The sequence below is a fragment of the Rhincodon typus genome, chromosome 1 (assembly GCF_021869965.1).
Source record: "Rhincodon typus isolate 14 chromosome 1, sRhiTyp1.1, whole genome shotgun sequence".
Taxonomy (NCBI): Eukaryota; Metazoa; Chordata; class Chondrichthyes; order Orectolobiformes; family Rhincodontidae; genus Rhincodon; species Rhincodon typus.
In genome coordinates this window covers 26,906,357-26,926,973 of record NC_063332.1, presented here as the reverse complement: position 1 = coordinate 26,926,973, position 20,617 = coordinate 26,906,357, and the positions used below count along the sequence as shown (strand labels likewise).

The window sequence follows — 20,617 nt, the reverse complement described above, 5'->3', positions numbered from 1 at the left end:
ATACAAATACTATCTGGCTGAGAAAGGAAATTATTGCAGACTTATTTATATTAGTCTCTTGTAAATTGCCAAAAAGAATACAGTTCATTTACAAAAAATGAAATTTGATTAAATTGAAAGGGAAAAACATCCATAGTTTTAAGAATTTTAATAGCCATTTTTGTCAGTACTGAGAATCATCTATTTTGTTAAAACGTACATTTACACAGTGGAATTCATAGATCCAGCATAAGTTTTTTTCAAAATTTACATTACAGAGCACACCAAAAATTTAAAAACAAGAAACTTTAAAAAAGGCGGATTAAGTGTAAGAGATATACTGCAGTCATAGCATGGTCATTTTAAGTTCAGCTTCAGGGTTCCTGTAGCTCAACAGTAAACTTCTACAAGCACTGTGAAAATATGCAAAATTTACAAAACTACACTGTCCTCTATCTACCAGGAAAGGTAAACAATTTTCTGCTGTGATTTTAAAAGGTTTAAAAACTTGCTGTGAAAGGTTTAAGCAATTTTAGAAACAGGATCAAGATTCTGCCTCAAAACCAGAACAGAATTAAGAGGTTTAAGTGGTCTTAACATCAGTGGGAAGTTACCAGAAAAGCCAAAACCTTCTACCGTGCTGCTTAGGATGGAAATGTTTTCACAATTAGTGTGCTCTGTTTGCATTCCAAGTTAAATTGCTTGTATCTAGCTAGAATACTTATATTTCCATCTCTAACATGAAGTGACCAAGCCACCAATTCTATCAGCAACAAACAAAGCTTTCCATCAACAGTTACAAATCAGCAGCTAAGAAAACAAGCCTTTTTCCATTGTATTTGTATGGATGTATTTTCACTTTTTTATTGTTAACTTTTATTAATAAAATCCACATAAAGTTAATTCTCATGATGATTCATGCAAGTTAATATGGAGCGCAAGTTCCAACTTCCAACTCTGCTTCACTACCACAACATGCCAGACATAAAGAATTCTTTGTTTCATTCGAAGTTGATTTACTGTCATAATGAGCTGTTATCCTGCTAGTCACAGCACTATTTTTGCATATTTAAAGAGCAGACCTCCAGTTACATCTCCTGCACAAAATAATGTTTGTTTCTTATGCAAAAACCACCAATATGGACCCATTCACCAACAAATTAAATATGGCAACTCACAAAGAGAAATAATTTAATTGATAAACAAATTTTGAATCACACAAGAACTGGGAATGGTAACTTCAAAGGTCCTTTGTGCTAATAGATCCAGCACAGTCCAAATCCAAACAGGCTAATGAATTCAAAAAGCATGGTTCAGATCTATGCCAAGAAGAGACCTGCAACACGGATGCAAGTCCTCTACAATATATTGACTGAAGCAGCACCAGAAAAGCCAAGATTATTCTTCTTGTAGAGAAGGCAGCTAAGAGGAGTCAGATAGAAGTTTTCATGAGGGATCTAGACAGTAGAGACAGGAAAAAAATTGTCCCTGTGAGACGTGGACATCACTGGCTGGCCAACACTTATTGCACACTTCTCGCTGAGAAGGTGGTGGCAAGCTACTTCCATGAACTGCTGATGTACATGTGCTGTAAATGAACCCACAATGCCATTAAGGAGGGATTCCAGGATTTTGACCCAGTGACAGTGAACAAATGGTGATATATTTCCAGGATGTTGTCAGGATGCTGAGTGGCTTGGAGGTGAACTTGCAGGTGGTGATATTCCCATGTATCTGCTGCTCTTCCAGAGGAAAGTGGTCATGGGTGTAAAAGGTGCTGTCTAAGGATTGCTGGCAAATTCCTGCAGTGCATCTTATAGACAAGACACACTGCTACTGACAGTAGTGGAGGGAGTGGATGTTTGTTGATATGGTGCCAGTCAAGCAGGCTGCTTTTGTCCCGATTATATCAAGCCACTTGCATGTCATTGCAGCTGCACTCATCCAGGCCAGTAGAAGGTATACCATCATACTCATGACTTAAGCCTTGGAGGCTTTGGAGAGTCAGGTGGTGAGTTACTTGCTGCAGTATTCCCAACCTCCTAGCAGCTCGTGATGATAACACCATTGACTGACAAAGGGTGGTGGTTAGATTGTCTCTTATTGGAGATGGTCATTGCCAACATTTGTACAGCACCAACAACATTGCCAGTTTTCAACCCAAGCCTGGATATCATTCGAGGTCTTGTCGCATTTGAACATGGACTGCTTCACTACCTGCACAGTCACAAATGTTGCTGATAATTGTGCAACCAGTTCACATCTCCAGTTCTGACCTTATGATGGAGGGAAAGTCATTTATGAAACAGCTGAAAATGGATGGGTCTAGGACACTACCCTGTGGAACTCCTGCTAATGACACTGAGCTGAGGTGACTGACCTCCAACAATCACAATCATCTTCCTATGCGCCAGGTATGACTCCAACCAGCAAAGAATTTGCCCCCCGACTGTCATTGATTCCAGTCTTGAAAGAGCTCCTTGATGCTACCTTTACTCAAATGCTGCCTTGATTTCAAGAGCTATCACTCTCAACTCACTTCTGAAATTCAGCTCTTTTGTTCATATTTGAGCCGAGGCTGTAATGTGGTCCAGAACTGAGTGGGATTCAATCAACAAGAGATCACGTTAACCACAACTGAGAGATTTTCAGAATATGTTTTCAAAAAGTATCCTACCTTGTCTCATTTTCTAATTTTTTTTATTCATTCACAGGTGGGTGTTGCTATTGCCTATCCTTATTGCTCTTAAGATAGTTGTGAGCTACCTTCTTGAACCACTGTGATCCACATGCTGTAGGTTAGCCCACAATGCTGTTAGAGAGGGAATTATAGGTTTTAACCTAGCAACAATGAAAGAATGACGATATATTTCAAGTCAGGATAGTGAGTGGTTTGGAAGGGAACTAGTAAATGCTGCTGTTCCTTGGTATCTGCCACCCTTAACTTCGAGATGGTTTGGAAGGTGTTGTCTAAGGATCTTTGGTGAATTTCTGCAGTGCATTTTACATATAGTACACACTGCTGCTACTGAGTGTTGGTGGTGGAGGGAGTGGATGTGGTGTCAATTAAGTGGGCTACTTCATCCTGGAAAGTATCAAGCTTTGAGTGTTGTTGCAGCTGCACCCATCCAGGCATGTGGGGAGTATTCCGTCACACTCCTGACTTGTACCTTGTAGATGCTGGACAGAATTTGGGGAGTCAGGGGTTGAGTTACTCACCACAGTATTCCTAGGCTCTGACCTGCTCTTGTCGCCACTGTGTTTATGTGGGGGGTCCAGTTGAGTTTCTGGTCAACGGTAACCCCCAGGATATTGATAGTGGGGGACCAGTGATGGTAACACCATTGAATGAAGTATTGGCAAAGATCTGTAGCTCGGGGGGTGGACGAGGCTGTTGACTTGCTCGCCGAGTTGGCTTGTTTTTGTTTCAGACGTTTCGTCATCATCAGTGGAGCCTCCGATGAAGCGATGTTATTCTACTCCGTTTGGAAATTATACTGTCCGGTCTGTTATGGTGAGTACTGTCATTTCTGGTTTTGATCTGTATGGGTTTATATATGGTGTCCAATGTTATATGTTTGTTGATTGAAGTATGGGCGGAGAACCATGCCTGTAGGAATTCCCGTGCATGTCTATGTTTGGTTTGGGCTACTATGGTTACTTTGTCCCAGTTAAACTGATGGCCTCCATTGTCTGAACGTACAGATATTAAGGAGAGCTCATCGTGCCATTTTGCTGCTAGCTGATGTTCGTGTATTCTGATGGCTAGTTTCCTTCCTGTCTGTCTGATGTAACGTTTGCGGCAGTCGTTGCATAGTGTTTTGTAAACCACGTTAGTTCTGCATGTTGTGGGAATGGGGTCTTTAACACCATTGAATGTCAAGGGACGGTGGCTAGTTTGTTTCTTATTGGTGATGGTCATAGCCTAGCATTTGTGTGGCATGAATGTTACTAGCCACTTCTGAGCCTAAGCATGGACATTGTCCAAATCTTTTTGCATTTCAGTACCTGAGGATTCGTGAATGGTGTTGAACATTGTGCAATCATTGGCGAACATCCGAACTTCTGACCTTATGATGGAAGGAAGGTCATTGATGAAGCAGCTGAAGATGGTTGGGCCTAGTCACTACCCTGATGAACTCCTGCAGGGATGTCCTCGACCCGAGATGACTGACCTCCAACTACCATAACTATCTTCCTATGTGCCAGGTATGAATCCACCCAGCAAAGAGTTTGCCCCTGACACCCACTGATTCCAGTTTTGCTAGGGCTCCCTGACGCTTGATCGGGTCATATGCAGTCTTGATGTCAAGCACTGTCATTCTCACATCATCTCTGGAATTTAACTCTTTTGTCCATGTTTGAACCAATACTGTAATGAGGTCAGAAGCTGAGTGGCCCTGGCAGAACCCAAACTGGGTGCCACTGAGCAGGTTATTGCTGAGCAAGTATCACTTAATAAGTATCACTATTGATGACATCTTCCATCACTTTACTGATGATCAAGAGTGTTCTGATGGGGCAAGAATTGGCCAGGTTGAACTTGTCCTGCTTTTTCTGTACAGGACATATCTGTGCAATTTTCCACATTGTTGGGCAAATGCCAGCATTGTAACTGTACTGGAAGCACAAAGTCTTCAATATTATTTATGGCTCTGACAAGATTCCAGCACTTTGCAGAACCCAATACATCCAACTGCTCCTTGACATAATATGGAGTGATCTGAACTGAGACTGGTATCTGTGATGGTGGGAACCACTGGTGGAGGCCAAGATGGATCATTCACTCGGCACTTTTGGCTGAAGATCACAACGAATGCTTCAGACTTATCTTTTGCATTGATGTGCAGGGTTCTTCCATCATTAAGGATAGGGTATTTGTGGAACCTCGTCCTCCAATGAATTGTTTAATTATCCATCACCATTCACTCCTGCACTCTCCATTAACCAGGGTTGATCCCTTGGCCTAACTTGATGGTAATGCTTGAATGGGGGATATGCCAGGCCATGAGGTTGCAGCTTGTACTGGAGTACAGTTCCGATTTTGATAGTTCACAGTCTCATGGATAGCCAGTCAAGTTGCTAGGTCTATTCAAAGTCTGTCCCATTTATCACGGTAATAGTGCCACTCGAAATGTTGAAGGTATGCTCAATGTGAACGTAAGACTTTGTCTCCACGAGGATTGTGTAGCGGTCACTCTTACTAATACTGTCATGGACAAATGCTTCTGCAGCCGTTAGACTGTTGGTTCCCTAAGCACTTGCCGCAGACCCAGTCTAGCGGCTACGTCCTTTAGGACCCAACCAGTTTAATCAGTGGCGCTGCTGCCAAGCCACTCTTGGTGGTGGAAATGGAAATTCCCCGCCGAGTATGCTTTGTGCCTTTGCAACCAGGTGTTTAAGTGAGGCATACTGATTCATCAGTCAAGGGAGGAAGGTACGTGGTAATCAGCAGGAGGTTTCCTTGCCCACGTTTAACCTGAAGCCATGAGATTTCATGGGGTCCAGCGTCAATGTTGAGAATTCCCAGGACAACTCTCCCCCCACCCAACTGTTTATCACTGGACTGCCAATTATACTGGGTCTGTCCTGCCAGTAGGACAGGGCATATCCAGGGATAGTGATGGTGGTGTCAGGGCCATTTTCTCTAATGTATGACTCCGTGATTATGACTTTGTCCGGCTTTTGTTTGACTAGTCTGGAGACAGCTTTCTCAATTTTGGCACTGACCCCAGATGCTTGTAAGGAGCACTTTGCAGGGTCAACAGGCCTGTTTAAACCATTGTTTTTTGTGGTGCTGAAGGCGATGCCAGGAAATCTGTCTCATTTATTTTCTTTGTTGAGACTTGTAGCAAATGATACAAGTAAGTGGCTTGTTAGGCCAGCGCAGAGTGCAGTTAAGAGTCAACCATATTGCTGTGGCTCTGGAGTCACATGTAGGCCAGACCAGGTTAGAATGGCAGATTTCCTTCCCTGAAGGCCATTCGTGAGCCAATGGGTTTTCTGATAATCAACAATGGTTTCTTGGTCATCAGATATTTTGTTACGGAATTTAAGTTCCACTGTCTGTCATGGCGGGATTCGTCTCTGAATCCATAGACCATTAGCTGAGTTTCTGGGTTAATAGTCTGGTGATAATACCACCAGGCCATTTCCTTCCCAAAAATGTAACAAGTCAAATAAGATTCCAAACATAAAAGCAAAGTATTGCAGATGCTGGACATTAAAATACAAAGTGTTGGAGAAAGTTAGCATGTACGGCAGCATGTGTAGAGAGAGGAAGAGTTAATGTTTCAGGCCCAGTAAGTCTCTTTTCTCTAATTAAAATCTGCTACTTTAAAAAAAAAAGGGAGGAAGAACCAAGTGAAACAAATGGTAAGCATGGCTAGAGCAAAAGGCAATGAGAATGCTCATGGCAGTGCTGAAGTGATGATATGAGAGCAAGATGATGCATAGAAATGCCTATTTACTGGAAGGTTGTGGGTCATTCTTGCGTACAGAGTGAAGGGGTTCTGCAAAGCGGTCATCTTGTCTGTGTTTGGTCCTGCCAATGTAGCAGAGGCTCAACTGTGAACAGAATAAAGACCATAAGATCATAACATATAAGGACAGAATTTTAGACCAATCAATTTATCAAGTTTGCTCCGCCATTTGATCATGGCTGATATGTTTCTCAACCCCACTGTCTTGTCTTCTCCCCATAACCCTTGATCCCCTTACCAATCAAGAATTTATCTATCTCTGTCTTAAAGACACTCAGTGACTTGGCCTCCACAGCATTCTGTGGCAATAGATTCCACAGATTAATCACTCTCTGGCTGAAGAAATTCCCCCTCATCTCAGTTCTAAAGGGTCATTCCTTCACTCTGAGGCTGCCCCCTCGTGTCCTAGTCTCTCCTAACTACTGAAAGCATATTCTCCACGTCCAGCCGATCCAGGTCTCTCAGTATTCAGTAAGTTTCAATCAGATCCCCCTTCATGCTTCTAAAATCCATCAAGGATTTTACAGATCCAGAGTCTTCAACCTCTTCACATATGACAAGCCCTTCATCCCAGGTTCATTCTTGTGAATCTACTCTGGATGCCCTCCAACACGAACATGCCCTTCCTTACATACAGGGCCAAAATTACTCACAACATTCCAAATGCGGTTTGACCAGAGCTTTATTTAGACAGCCTCATTAGTAGATCTCTGTTCTTGTATTTCAGCCCTCTTGAAATGATTGCTAACATTGCATTTACCTTCCCAACTGCTAAGTGAACCTGCATATTAACCTTAAGAGCATCCTGAATTTAGAGTCCTAAATTCCTTTGTGTTTCAGATTTCTGAAGCCTTTCCCCATTTAGAAAATAGTCTACGCCTGTATTCTAACAAAGGGCACAACCATACAAATTCCTACACTGTATTCAATCTGCCGCTTCTTTACCCACTCTCCTAGCCTGTCCAAGTCCTCTGCAGCCTCCTCACTTCAATATTGCCTTTCCTGCCATGTATCTTTGTGTCAGCTGCAAACTTAGTAACAATGCCCTCAGTTCCTTCATCCAGAATAGTTGTGGTCCCAACACCAACCCCTGTAAAACTCCACTTGTCACTAGGTGCCATCCTGAAAATGACCCCTTTATCCCCACCTTCTGCCTTCTCCCAGTCAGCCAAAACTCTATCCACGCCAGTCCTTTGCCCCTGACATCATGGGCTCCTATCTTATTTAGCAGCCTCTTAGTGTGACATCTTGTTAAAAGCCTCTGGAAATCCAAATAGATCACATCCACTGGCTCTGCTTTGTCTAACTTGCTCATTACCTCCTCAAAGAATTCTAACAGATTTGTCAGGCGTGACCTGCCCTTGACGAAGCCATGCTGACTCAGCTGTATTTTACCATACACTTCCAAGTACTTTGCAACCTCATCCTTAACAATGGACTCTCAAATCTTGCCAAAGACCAAAGTCACGTTAACCAGCCTATAATTTCCTGTCTTCTGCCTCATTCCCTTCTTAATCAGGGTGTGACATGACCCATTTTCCAGTTCTCTGGGACCCTCCCCTACTCCAGTGATTCCTGAAAGATTACCGCTAATGCCTCTACAATCTCCTCACCTATCTCCTTCAGAACTCTGCGGTATAGTCCATCTGGTTCAGGGAATTTATCCACCTTCAGACCTTTAAGTTTCCCAGCATCTTCTCTTTTGTGATGGCCACTACATTTATCTATGTCCTCTGAATCTATTGAAGTTCTGGTACGCTGTTCGTGTCTTCCACTGTGAAAACTGATGCAAAGTATCTATTCCATTTTTCCCTGGCAATTACCCTGCCATTACTGCTCCAGCATCTTCCTTGCTAGGCTCCCCTTCCAATCAACTCTGGTCAGCTACTCCCTCATGTCTCTGTAGGTAGAGTACATGAGATTGAAATACGTACAAGTAAATTGCTCCTCCAGCAGAATGTGTATTTGGAGTCTTGGACAATGACGAGAGAGCAAGTAAGAAGTCTTATATTACACCTTCCACGAATGCATGGCAAGGTATCACTGCAGGGAAAAGAGAGCAAGCGGGAGAGAGGGAGAGATACTTGGAGGGGGTCCACAGTGGAATGGACCAAGGTGTCATAGAAGGAATGGTCTCAATGTAATGCTGATTTCAACAGTGGGGAAGGAAAGAAGTGTTTGGTTCTGCATTCCAGCTGGAAGGTGACTGAAATGGGTTGGGTAGAAGCATTTCACATGGTTACAGAGACTGTATTCTCTGGAATTTAGAAGAATCAGAGACAATCTCATAGAAACTGACAAAATTCTTAAAGGGATATACAGTAGATGCAGAACTGATGTTCTTCTGAATTGTAGGGTCTTGAACCAGAGTCACTGTCTTAGCATAAAAAAGACAAACCACTTAGGACTGAGATGAGGAGGAACCTCTTCACTCAGAGGTGATGAATCTTTGAAATTCTCCACCCCAGAGGGCTGTAGAAGTTCAGAAAAGAGAACGATAGATTTCTATTCATTAATGACATAAAAGGGATATGGGGGTGGCACAGGAATATGGCATCGAGGTCGATGATTTGCCATGGTCTAGAATGGCAAAGCAGGTTTGAGGGACTGCATGGTCTATGCCTGCTCCTATGTTCCTATCTGTTTAAGTAACAGACATTTGGGGAAATTTTCCAGCTGTTATCACTTCCATTCCTGCACAAATACAGACAGACAAAGTTACAGAGAAAAGCAAATTACAGGTCTTTAAGAGTGTGATGCATCAAGATTACTGTTAAATTATCAAGCTCTTTCATCCAATTAGTGATGATGCCTTGATCTGAAGGGGAGCTTTGGAGAGAAGGGTAACTTGACCAGTCTGTCACCGCATATGGTTAGCATGGAAAGCAGTCGGAAATATCAGATTTTTCAGATCACTATGGAAAAGGTCAGGTTTTGGAGATGTGCCCATAAATAGTCGATAAGGGGTTTTTTTCTATTCATTTTGTGGTATGTGGGCGTTTCTTGCATTTCTTGCCCATCCCTAGTTGCCCTCGGTGGTGAGCTGCCTTCTTGAACCGCTGCATTCCTCCTGCTGTAGGTTGACCCACAATGCCATTAAGGGAGGGAATTCCAGGATTTTGACCCAGTGACTGTGAAGAAATGGCAATATATTTCCAAGTCAGGATGGTGAGTGACTTGGAGGGGAACTTGAAGGTGGTGGTGTTCCCATAAATCTGCTGTCCTTGTCCTTCTAGATGGAAGTGGTCGTGGGTTTGGAAGGTGCTGTCTGAGGATCTTTGGTGAATTTCTGCAGTGCATCTTGTAGTTAGTACACACTGCTGCTACTGAGTGTCCGTGGTGGGGGGAGCGAATGCTTGTGGATGTAGTGCTGATCAAGTGGGCTGCTTTGTCCTGGATGGTGTCAAGCTTCTTGAGTGTTATTGGGGCTGCGCTCATCCAGGCAAGTGGGGAGTATTCCATCACACTCCTGACTTGTGCCTTGTAGATGGCGGACAGGCTTTGAGGAGTCAGGAGAGAAGTTACTCACCGCAGTATTCCCAGTTTCTGGCCACTGTGTTAATGTGGTGAGTCCAGTTGAGTTTCTGGTCAATGGTAACCCCCAGGATGTTGATAGTGGGGGATTCAGTGATGGTAGCACTATTGAATGTCAAGGGGCGGTGGTTAGATTGTCTGATTGGTGATGGTCATAGCCTGGCATTTGTGTGGCACGAATGTCACTTGCCACTTGTCAGCCCAAATAGATTTTTGAAATGCTGCTTAAAAGGAGCCTTCCAGAGTGCAGACTGCACAAACCAGAAATAGAAAGAGTAACACACTGGAGATCCTAACTGAGCTGTTGTGAACAGGTATGGTAACTACTGATTAGATTTGTTGTGCTAAAGTTAAAGTCAAACTGAATCTATAGATCAGAGATTATAGAAGAGATCTCAATTTCTTTAAATAATAAACATCTCACGTATGTACAGGCCAAAGAAACCTTTGGAATATCCCCCCCGCCCCAATTCCCACTTCATGAATTGAGCACAAACATTGCAGTACTGATAGTAAACTGCATGGCAATGTCAAAGGTCCTGACACTCATGTCTATTCTGATGGGCAAAAATCCTAAGACATCATACAGAATAAAATGTAGAGAATTCTTCCAATTTCTTGCTCTAAATTCTTCTTTCAACTAACACTACAACAGTTAGATCAATTACCTAACTTCTGGTTTGCAGACATAAATTGCCCTACATAAATTTGCTGCCACATTTGCTCAATACAATTACTACTGTTCAAAAAAAATTCATGGAAAATAGTCTAAGAGGTTTGAAAGATGCCAGTAAAATAGTTGAAGACCTATCCCAATCATGCAAATATTGATCCCAGTCTCCGAGTGATGCCAAGGGGGCAAACCTATATCAAGGTTAAACACTTAACCGAGAGTCTTTTTTGAACACCAATCATTAGCCTATTTCAGAGCAAGTGAAAACTTGGAAGCAGCAAGTGTGCCTTCTCTAACCAAAAATGCTCTGTGGGATAGAAGGACTGAGAAGCACTGGAGAAAAACATAAAATTAATTGTATGATACTTCAATGTCTTTGATACATCACAACTTCCTTCAACTCAAATTGAGGAGGCCAATGTCATAGTCACATTAGAAACGCTTACACTCTCATAAACAGTTCAATTGTTCTCCATAGCCGAACAAGGCTGTTCTTGATTTTAGGAGCTATTTGACACCCTTCTACATGCCTTTATCGTTGCCGGACTTGAATTTTCAATGCTCAATTTGCTGGTCTTCCATCCTACACCTTAGATAATCTCTAAATTAATCTAATCAATGACATATGCAACCCACCACATCCTACATTTGCTTGTGATCCCCTAAGCATCAAGTGCAAAATTATCAACTGTAGCTTCCTCTCGGGCCTTTCTTCATTCAAGCCCTGCCATCTTTTCCAGCTCTATCACTCTTCCCAATACGTGTTCCACAAAAGAGATTATGTAGATTAGGGTGAAAGGCATTTTTCCCTTAGTTCATCCCATCCAATGGTGGCAGAAGTTCCAGACACCATTGTGGTCTTCAGAAAAACCTCCTCAAAAACTATCTGTGCTTTGTCTTTTCAAAATCTCAATTCTACTTCATAGATGCCAAATTCTTGTGCCCGGAGTAGAAAGTATGCTTTGTTTTAAACTTCTGCCTACTCTATTTGAATTTTGTCTTGCAAATTGCAATTTTAGCTCCTAAATGATTCTAATATTTTGTAGAGCTTATAATTTGCTATTTCTGCCCTTGAGGATGTCATACATTAAACATGATGTAAAAGCACAGTGCAAGAACATGTACTAAACACATAGCATCGCACATAAATCAACTATCGCAAATTTTGGTTGATTTTCCCAAGTCAACACACTGGACTGAAATTCTGTTTTTAGATTTAAATTTAGCAGCATGTGGTTTTGGTGGTCATCTACCTTGCTACTCCTACATATCCTAACATTCAAAAAATTAATGCAATCAAGATTATCACTTCATTCCACTTCACTTTTGATTGTTTTCTCCATTTCCCTCACCAGACCCTCCTTTCAATAATGAAGTATAAAGCCTTCTCAAGGATATTCAAACCATCTCTTCTAATTAATGCACAACACATCAGTGCAAAATAAGAGTACATATGCATTATGGAGCATTGAGTGGATCCTGCAGTTCCCATGGGAAGATGACGACATTGTGGCAACAATACTTCACATAAATCAAATTACTAACTTAGAATTACACTTACAAGCATACATCTCCAAATAGTCATGATAATAGATCATAACCCCATTTTACTTATAGACATACTGAACTTTACATTCCAATGACTTTTGCATCCAAAGAAATGACTGTAGAAGTAAACTTACTGGCTGACTAGAGAGATCCTGAAATTTCACACTTAATGAAACCCCTGCAATATATATTAATGTGAGAACCAAATGCAATATTTCCAAATTTGCAGTTCATACAAAGCTAAATGTTGCAAGTAAGATATAAAACAGCTTAATGAAGATTTGGGCAGGCTCTTTGATTAAGCAAGAACATTGCAGCTGGAATAAAATGAGAGGTTATCCACTTTAGTAGAAGGATCAGATGTGCAGGGCATTTCTTAAATGGCAAGGGGTTGGAAAGTGTAGACGTATAAAGAACCTAGGTGTCCTTGTCGATAAGTCACTGTAGGCTAACATGCAAGTGCAGCAAGCTATTAAGAAGTCCAATAGAACGTTAGCCTTTATCACAAGAGGACGAGAGTACAGGAGAACTTGCTTCAATTGTATAGGAGTTTTGTTAGACAACACTTGGATTGCTACATGCAATTTTGATCCCCTTACTTCGGTAAAGAAATTATTACTTTAGAATGAATGGTGACTTGTTCCCAGGATGGCAGGACTGCCTGTTGGATAGAGATCAGACAAACTGGGCTTATATTTTCTAGAGTTTCAAGAGGAGGGGTGATCATTGAAAAAATTCCAATGCTTAACAACTCATGATGTGGAGGTGTCGGTGTTGGACTGGGATGGACAAAGTCAGAAGTCACACAACACCAGGTTATTGTCCAACAGGTTTATTTGAAATCACAAGCTTTTGGAGCATAGTCTTCACCTGCCGAAGGGGCTATGCTCCGAAAGCTTGTGATTTCAAATAAACCTGTTGGACTATAACCTAGTGTTGTGTGACTCCTGACTAAAAACGTCACAGAATCCCTACAGTGCAGAAAGAGGGCATTCAGCCCACTGAGTCTGAACAGCATCCCAACCAGAGCCAGCCCCCAACCCTGTCCCACATTTACAATGGCTAACCCATCCAGTCTTCACATCCCTAGACACTGCAGGGCAATTTAGCATGGCCAATCCATATAATCTTTCCAGGCAGCATTTATTGCCCAGCCCTAACTGCCAAGAGGGCAGTTTCCTTCCCTAAAAGACATCAGTGAACCAGATGGGTTTTTCCAACAATCAACAATTGGTTCATGGTCATCGTTAGATTCTTAAGTCCAGATATTTCCACCAGCTGCTATGGTGGGTTTCAAACCCAGGTCCCCAGAACATTAGCTGGGTGTCTGGATTAACAGTCCAGCAATAATACTACTAGGCCTTTGCCTCCCCTTCACATCTTTGGACTGTGGGAAGAAACTGGAACACTTGGCGGAAGCCCACACAATCATGGGCAGAACATGCAAACTCCACACAGACAGTCATGCTGGAAAGGCTGGAATTGAACCTGGGTCCTTGACACTGCGAGGCAGCAGCGCTAACCACTGAGGTACTGTGCTGCCCAAAAATGATTTTTTTTTTTTTGAGAGATTGGTATACACGGGGGAGATTTTGTTTTAATTAACCTTGTTGCAAACAATAGCTAAACTCAAGTCACAATGTCAAGTAGCTCCTAAACTCCCAATGCAACTAGTTCCACGAAATTATGCTGAATTTTGGAATGTGAATTGAACTTTAGTCAATGTGATAGGTTGTAGTGATTTGTTTCCGTAGAACCATTTTTTAGACTTTTTCTTAGAACATTTTTTGTTTCAGTTGTCTGCTATTTCAAATTTTGTAGGTTGGTACTCAAAGGGGCCCAGCTGGCTCAAAATCAGTTTCCTTATCCCAACTTCTGAAACACTGTTTGCATTAAAGCGCTCGACATAAAGATATTTTGTTGATACAATGACACTGTCGATGCTCGAATTAGCAGCTACTTAGTACTGTGAATAATTCCACAGAAAGCGATATTTGAGCTTTAAACAGGCAGTAGCACAATATCTGATACCTCAAAATAAACATTTCCTTGAAAGAACTTCCAATTACAAAGGTTTGCAAGGAGAGGCAGCGGCAGGAAGAGAGTGACAAGAACTCATACAATTCTCTCTACTGTCAGCGAACTTTTTTAAAAATTTATTCATGGGATTATTTATTGCCCATCCCTAAATGCCATTTACAAAGCAGTAGTGAGCTGCTTTTTTGAACCATTCAGTTTAGGTAGATCCACTATGCAGTTAAGAAGGGAGTTCCAAATGTTAACCTGACGGACACTGAAGGAATGGCAATAAATTTTCCAAGACAGAATGTTCAGTGTCTTGAAGAAAAACTTGCAGGTGGTGGTGTTCTCATGTATCCACTACCTTCATCATTCTCAAGGTAGTGGTCATGAGTTTGGAATGTGCTGTCTAAGCAGCCTTGGTGAATTTTTGCAGTTTACACTGATGCTATTGTGCTCTGATGGCGAAGGGAGTGAATATTAATGGCTATGGTGGTAATCAGGTGGGTTGCTTTGTCCTTAATGGTGTCAAGCTTGTTGAACATTGTTGAAGCAGCCAAGTTACTCATTACAGGATTCCTAGCCTCTGACCAGCTGTCATAGCCACAGTATTTGTAAGGCATTTCCAATTCAGTTTCTGCTTAATGGTAACCCCCAGAATGTTGATAGTGGAGAGAATGCAATGATGCTAATGTCATTGAGTTTCACAGGGTGATGGTTACTGTCTGGCACTAGTGTGGCACAAATATTACGTGCCATTCATCAGCCCAGTTCTAGGTATTGTCCAGGTCATGCTGCATTTGGACATAAACCCACTTTGGTATCTGAGGTGTCGCAAATCATGCTGAAGAGTGCAAGTAGTCAGTCTTGCAGACTTATTGTCAATGAAGGCTATCTTGGCCTAAATGTTTGCACAGAGGATAACTTAAAATCCAAACAGGACTCAGTGTACCTGCACCACATCACTGCATCAATTCAAGTTGGTGGTTTACTAAAGGCAGCTAGGGATGTATTCTAAAGGCATGTATTCCTGTGGAATAATAAAGAAAGATTTAGGTCATGTGATAGACTAAAATGGCAAAAACAAAACAAACTGGAACCCAAACTGCCTTACATCCATTTCAGCTTTAACATTGAAACATAAAAAATAAGAAGAGTCAGCCATTCAGCGCTCCGCCATTCCAAATCAGTAGCCTGTTACTGCTTCCACCCCATACCTTTTGATCCCTCTAGGCCTAAGAATTCTAACTCCTTCTTGAAAACATTTAATATTTTGACCTTAACCACTCTGAGGAAAACCAGAGAATTGCACAGGCTCATCACTCTGGGTGAAGTAATTGCTTCTCATATCCTTAAACTGGGGCCCCAAGTTTTGAACTTCCCAGTCCATTAGTCAGTCAGTCATCAGGAACATCCTCATTGCGTTTATCCTGTATAGTCCTTTTAGAATATGTTAAGCTTCTATGGGATCTTATCACGATCATTTTTCTAAGCTTCAGTGAAAATAGTCCTAGTTGATTCAGTCTCTCTTCATGTTAGTCCTGCCATCCTAAAAATCAACATGGTGAACTTTTGTTGCAGTACCTCCATAGCCAAAACATCCTCTTCACAGAAGGAGACCAAAACAGCACACAATTCTCCAGGTGTGGTCTCACAAAAGGCCCTGTACAAGTGCAGAAAGACCTGTACTTGAATCCTCTCATTATGAAGGCCAACATATCATTTGTCTTCTTCACCATCTGCTATACCTGCTTGCTTACTTTCAGCTACTGATGTACACAGTCACCCAGATCTTGTTGCAACTCCCCTTTTCACAATCTATCGCCAGATAATTATCCGTCTTCCTGCTTTTTTTCTACCAAAGTGGATGACCGACCATTTACCCATATTATACTTCATCTGCCTTCATTTGCCCACTCCCTCAACATGTCCAAATCACACTGAAGTATCTCTGCATTCTCTTCACAGTTCATTGTCCCACCCAGCTGTGTCAACTGCAAACTTGGAGATATTACATTTAATTACCTCAGCTGAGGTCTAAGCACTCGTCCCTGTAGTTAGCACGTCACTAGTCACTGACTGGCAGTCAGAAAAAGACTCATTTGTTCCTACTCTGTTTCCTGTCTGGCAACCAGTTGTCCATCCAAGGGAGGTACGATAAGGGACTGGACTGCAAACAGTCAGGAGGCAGAATGGTCACTGAAACTGTTAAGGAGGCTGCTTCCTTCCAGTTTTAAAGGTTTCTATTTATAACCCAGGTTAACCAAGTTTCCTCAGGGCCTTAGCACTTCAGTCCATCTCAACTCAATGAACTCTTCCCTCAACTCCACCCTTCCCACCCACCTCCATGCAACCATGAGATTGCTGCCAAGTGCACTCTATCTACCAACATTATACCCATGATGTCCAAGCACAAAATTAACCTTATCTAGAGAATGCAGTCTTTTTTGAAACAGTTCCTCAGCCCTGAATCAGTTGGGCTTCTGAATTAGACAGCAGTTTTGAAAAAAGATATGTCCACACAAGATGGAGTTAAAACTCTACAACATGAAACATGCATTTCAAAGTTTTCTGACCATAACTTCTTCAGCTTACCCCAGGTGAACAACAGTACTCAAAAATCACACTTTGGATTCAGGCCCCACTTCCGGACTTGGTTTACCTTGGTGAAGTGCTAAATGATCAGTGCTATGCTGGAGCTTACACTCTACAGGAAAGACATTAAGCTAATGTCCATGTGCCGTCCATCGATGACAGATTCCACAATGTTATTCCAAAAATGAATTTTCCCAAATATCAATGTTAAAACCAATGCATAGGTTAACTTTGAACAGAAATTAAAATGCCTCACAATTTTTTTCCAATATGTTAGTAGGCTCTGAGATAGATTTTCATATACATTACTGAGTTAATAAGTTATGCAAACATATATGGAATAGAGAAAAAGTCTGGAGCAATGATTTCAATCCCAGATTTCAAATAAATTACTAACAGGACGCTTCAGAATTCCTGAGGCATTCCTTTCAGTACTCTCTACCTAAGCCCAACAAAAAATTCTTCAACAAAGCTGCGTATTTCTTTGGAATCATTTTGTATGTATTCAAAAGGTTTTACAAGAAATTCTTGAAATTTCTTAAGGTTAGTTAGTGGCCAGTGAGGTACAGCCTTATCAAGATTTCCCTTTCCTATTGAAATACATTAATTCAGGTTAGCGCACAAAATTGCAGGATTCAGATTTCAAACTAGTTTATAGGTGAAGTAGTCAAGTTCTCATGAATTGCTTAAGAACATACAGTAATTCAACACAATATTTGACTTAAAAGTTTGAGATCATCTACATATGTGCATATCAGTTACAAAAAGGATGCTTGATTTTAGTTAAGAGCAACAACGAATGAGAAAATGAGAGAAGGGAAGGAACCAAAACAGAAAAGATAATACAGCAGTAGTAACAAGAGGGAGAAATTATGAAGCAAAATAAATCAGAAACGAAGAAAAGATTGGAGGAATGAGGCGTATGAAGGTTTAAGGACAGTAGGAGAACCAATTGAGCAGACGGCAAAACACACCCAATAGTATAAAACCCAAGTATAAATAGAGTCTCGAGAGTCAAACTTTGCTCCCAGCATCTGCTGTCTTCACTGAGACCCAATAAGACAAATAATTGCTTTTAAACAAACAGCTTGAAAGTTCTACCTCGGGTCATATTGGACAATAATTTACCATTGGCTGGAACACTAAAGTCAACTAGACTTGCCTCTGTACATATTAAGATTTTAAAGTTTTTGCATGGCAAATTGCTGCATGTATGAGATGATAACCTCACAGCTAGGAAAACAGAACATCTGGAACCTGAGTAAGCAGAGCAAGCAAATCTGTTTCCTTAACATATCACTTTGGAGAATTGTGAAACAAAGAGTACAGTGACTGAGAAGAAACTGGAAATTAGAGTGGATAAATTCAATGTCAAATAAAAGACAGATACGAGTTGTTACAGTGCAGATGGAGGCAGTTAAGCCCTTTGTGTCAGCACTAGTTTGAAAAATGGGCATTATGAATTAGTGCCATTCTCTGGACTTTTTCGCATAACCATAAATATTGCTTCCATTTAAATAATCAACTAGTGCCTTCGAGTGAATCAACTGAACTTGCCTCCACCACACTTTCAAGCAGTATGTTCCAGATCCTATTAACTTCTGTGAGAAAAATATTTTTCAAATTATTGCTTTTTTATTAATAATTATTGCTTTTTCAAATTATCTCTATCTGCGCTCTCTCATTCTCATTCCTTTCGAGATGGAACAAATTCTCTGCGCCTGCTTTGTCCAATCCCATCATGATCTTGATGGGACTTAGCCTTAAACAAAAACAGAAATTGCTGGAAAAGTTCAGCAGGTCTGGCAGCATCTGTGGAGAGAAATTAAAGTTAACATTTCGGGTCCAGTGATGCTTCCTCAGAACAGGGTCCCTGGACCCGAAATGTTAACTCTGATTTCTCTCCACAGATGCTGCCAAACCTGCTAAGCTTTTCCTTTTCTGTTTTTGTTCCCGATTTCCATCATCCGCAGTTCTTTTGGTTTTTATCTACTCTTAGACTTCTCCACTCCAATGAAAATAGTCCCAATTTCTCTAATCTATGATCATAGCTGAAGTTTCTCATTCCTAGAATCATTTCATTAGCATCTTCTGCACTCTCTCCAATGTGATCACAACATTCCTATAATGTGGTGCCTAAAATTGTACATCTATAATCTAAATATAGATTTTGACAAGTTCAACATAACTTCCTTGTTCATGTACTCCATACCCCTGGTAATAAAGCTTAAGATACTGCATACTGTATTAACTGTTCATTCAACCCGTCTTCCTACCTTTAGTAACTAATGAACAAATACACCAAGGTTTCTCTGCACTTATATACCCTTCAGAGTAGTGCCTTTTATTTTATACTGCATCTCCATATTCTACCAAATGCTTCAGCTCAAACTACCCTGCAACGAAACTAGTCTGCCACCTACACACCCACTCCCCTAACTTATCAACGTCCTTCTATAGTTAATGCTTCCAAGTTTTGTAGCATCTGCAAACTTGGAGATTGTTAACTGCACACCAAGATCTGGGTCATTCATGTAAGTCAGGAAAACAAGGATTCCCAAAGCTGACCCCTGGGAAACTCCACCCCAAATGTTCCTCCAGCCAGAAAAATATCCATTAACCATTAGTCTTAAGTTTCCTATCCCTCAGCCAATTTCGCATCCACGCTGCTACTGTCGTTTATTCCACGAGTTTTAACTTTTCCCATTGGTCTTTTGGAAGTCACACAGACACACCGTCAACAGCATTATCTTCATTAACTTTTTCCATAAAGAACACCAGCAAATTAATTAAACACTATTTTCCCTTAAGAAATCCATGCTGGTTCTTCCCTAAACACACACATTTTCACATATGGCTATTAATTTTATTCTGAATTTCTCTTTCAAGAAGCTTCCCAGCATAAATTAAACAAGTTGGTCTGGAAATGCTGGACATAGAATCATACAGCACGGAAACAGACCCTTCGGTCCAACCAGTCCATGCTGAACATAATCCTAAACTAAACAAGTCCCACCTGCCTGCTCCTAGCCCATATCCCTCCAAACATTTCCTATTCAAGTACTTATCTAAGTGTCTTTTAAATGTTGTAATTGTACCCGCATCTACCACTTCCTCGGGAAGCTCATTCTACACGTGAACCACCCTCTCTGTAAAAAAAATTGCCCCTCAGGTCTTTTTTAAAATCGCTCTCCTCTCATCTTAAAAATATGCTCCCTTTCACGTGTCAACCTCCTACACTCCAATGAAAAAAGTCCCAGTCAATCCAGCCTACCTTTATAACTCAAACCTTCCATACCCAGCACATTCTGGTAAATCTCTTCTGGATCCCCTCCAGCTGAATAATATCCTTCCTATTACTGGGCAACCAGAACTGGACACAGTATTCCAGAAGAGGCCTCAACGATGTTCTGTGCAACCTCAATATGACTCCCTAACTTCCATACTCAAAAGGTCTGAACAATGAAGGTAAGCATGCAAAATGCCTTTTTAACCTCCCTGTCCATATGTGACACAGCTTCATAGAATAATGTACCTGAACTTCCAGGCCTCTGTTCTACAACAGTACCCAAGGCCACACTATTCATTGTATAAGTCCTGCCCCTGTTTGTTGTACCAAAATGCAATACATTTATCCAGACTGAACTCCATCTGCCATTTTACAGCCCATTGACCCATTTGATCAAGATCCCGTTGTAGTCTTAGAAAACTTTCTTCACCGTCTACTATACCACCAAGTTCGGTTTCAATACACAAACTTATTAACCATGCCTTCTGTATTCTCATC

The 20,617-nt window shown here is 41.3% G+C and overlaps 1 protein-coding gene across 5 annotated transcripts in view; it reads right to left on the bottom strand.

Annotated features, from left to right (window-relative positions):
• Positions 1 to 20,617, bottom strand: part of c1h18orf25 (chromosome 1 C18orf25 homolog) — a 96,303-nt gene that overhangs the window by 46,822 nt on the left and 28,864 nt on the right. The window lies entirely within an intron of this gene.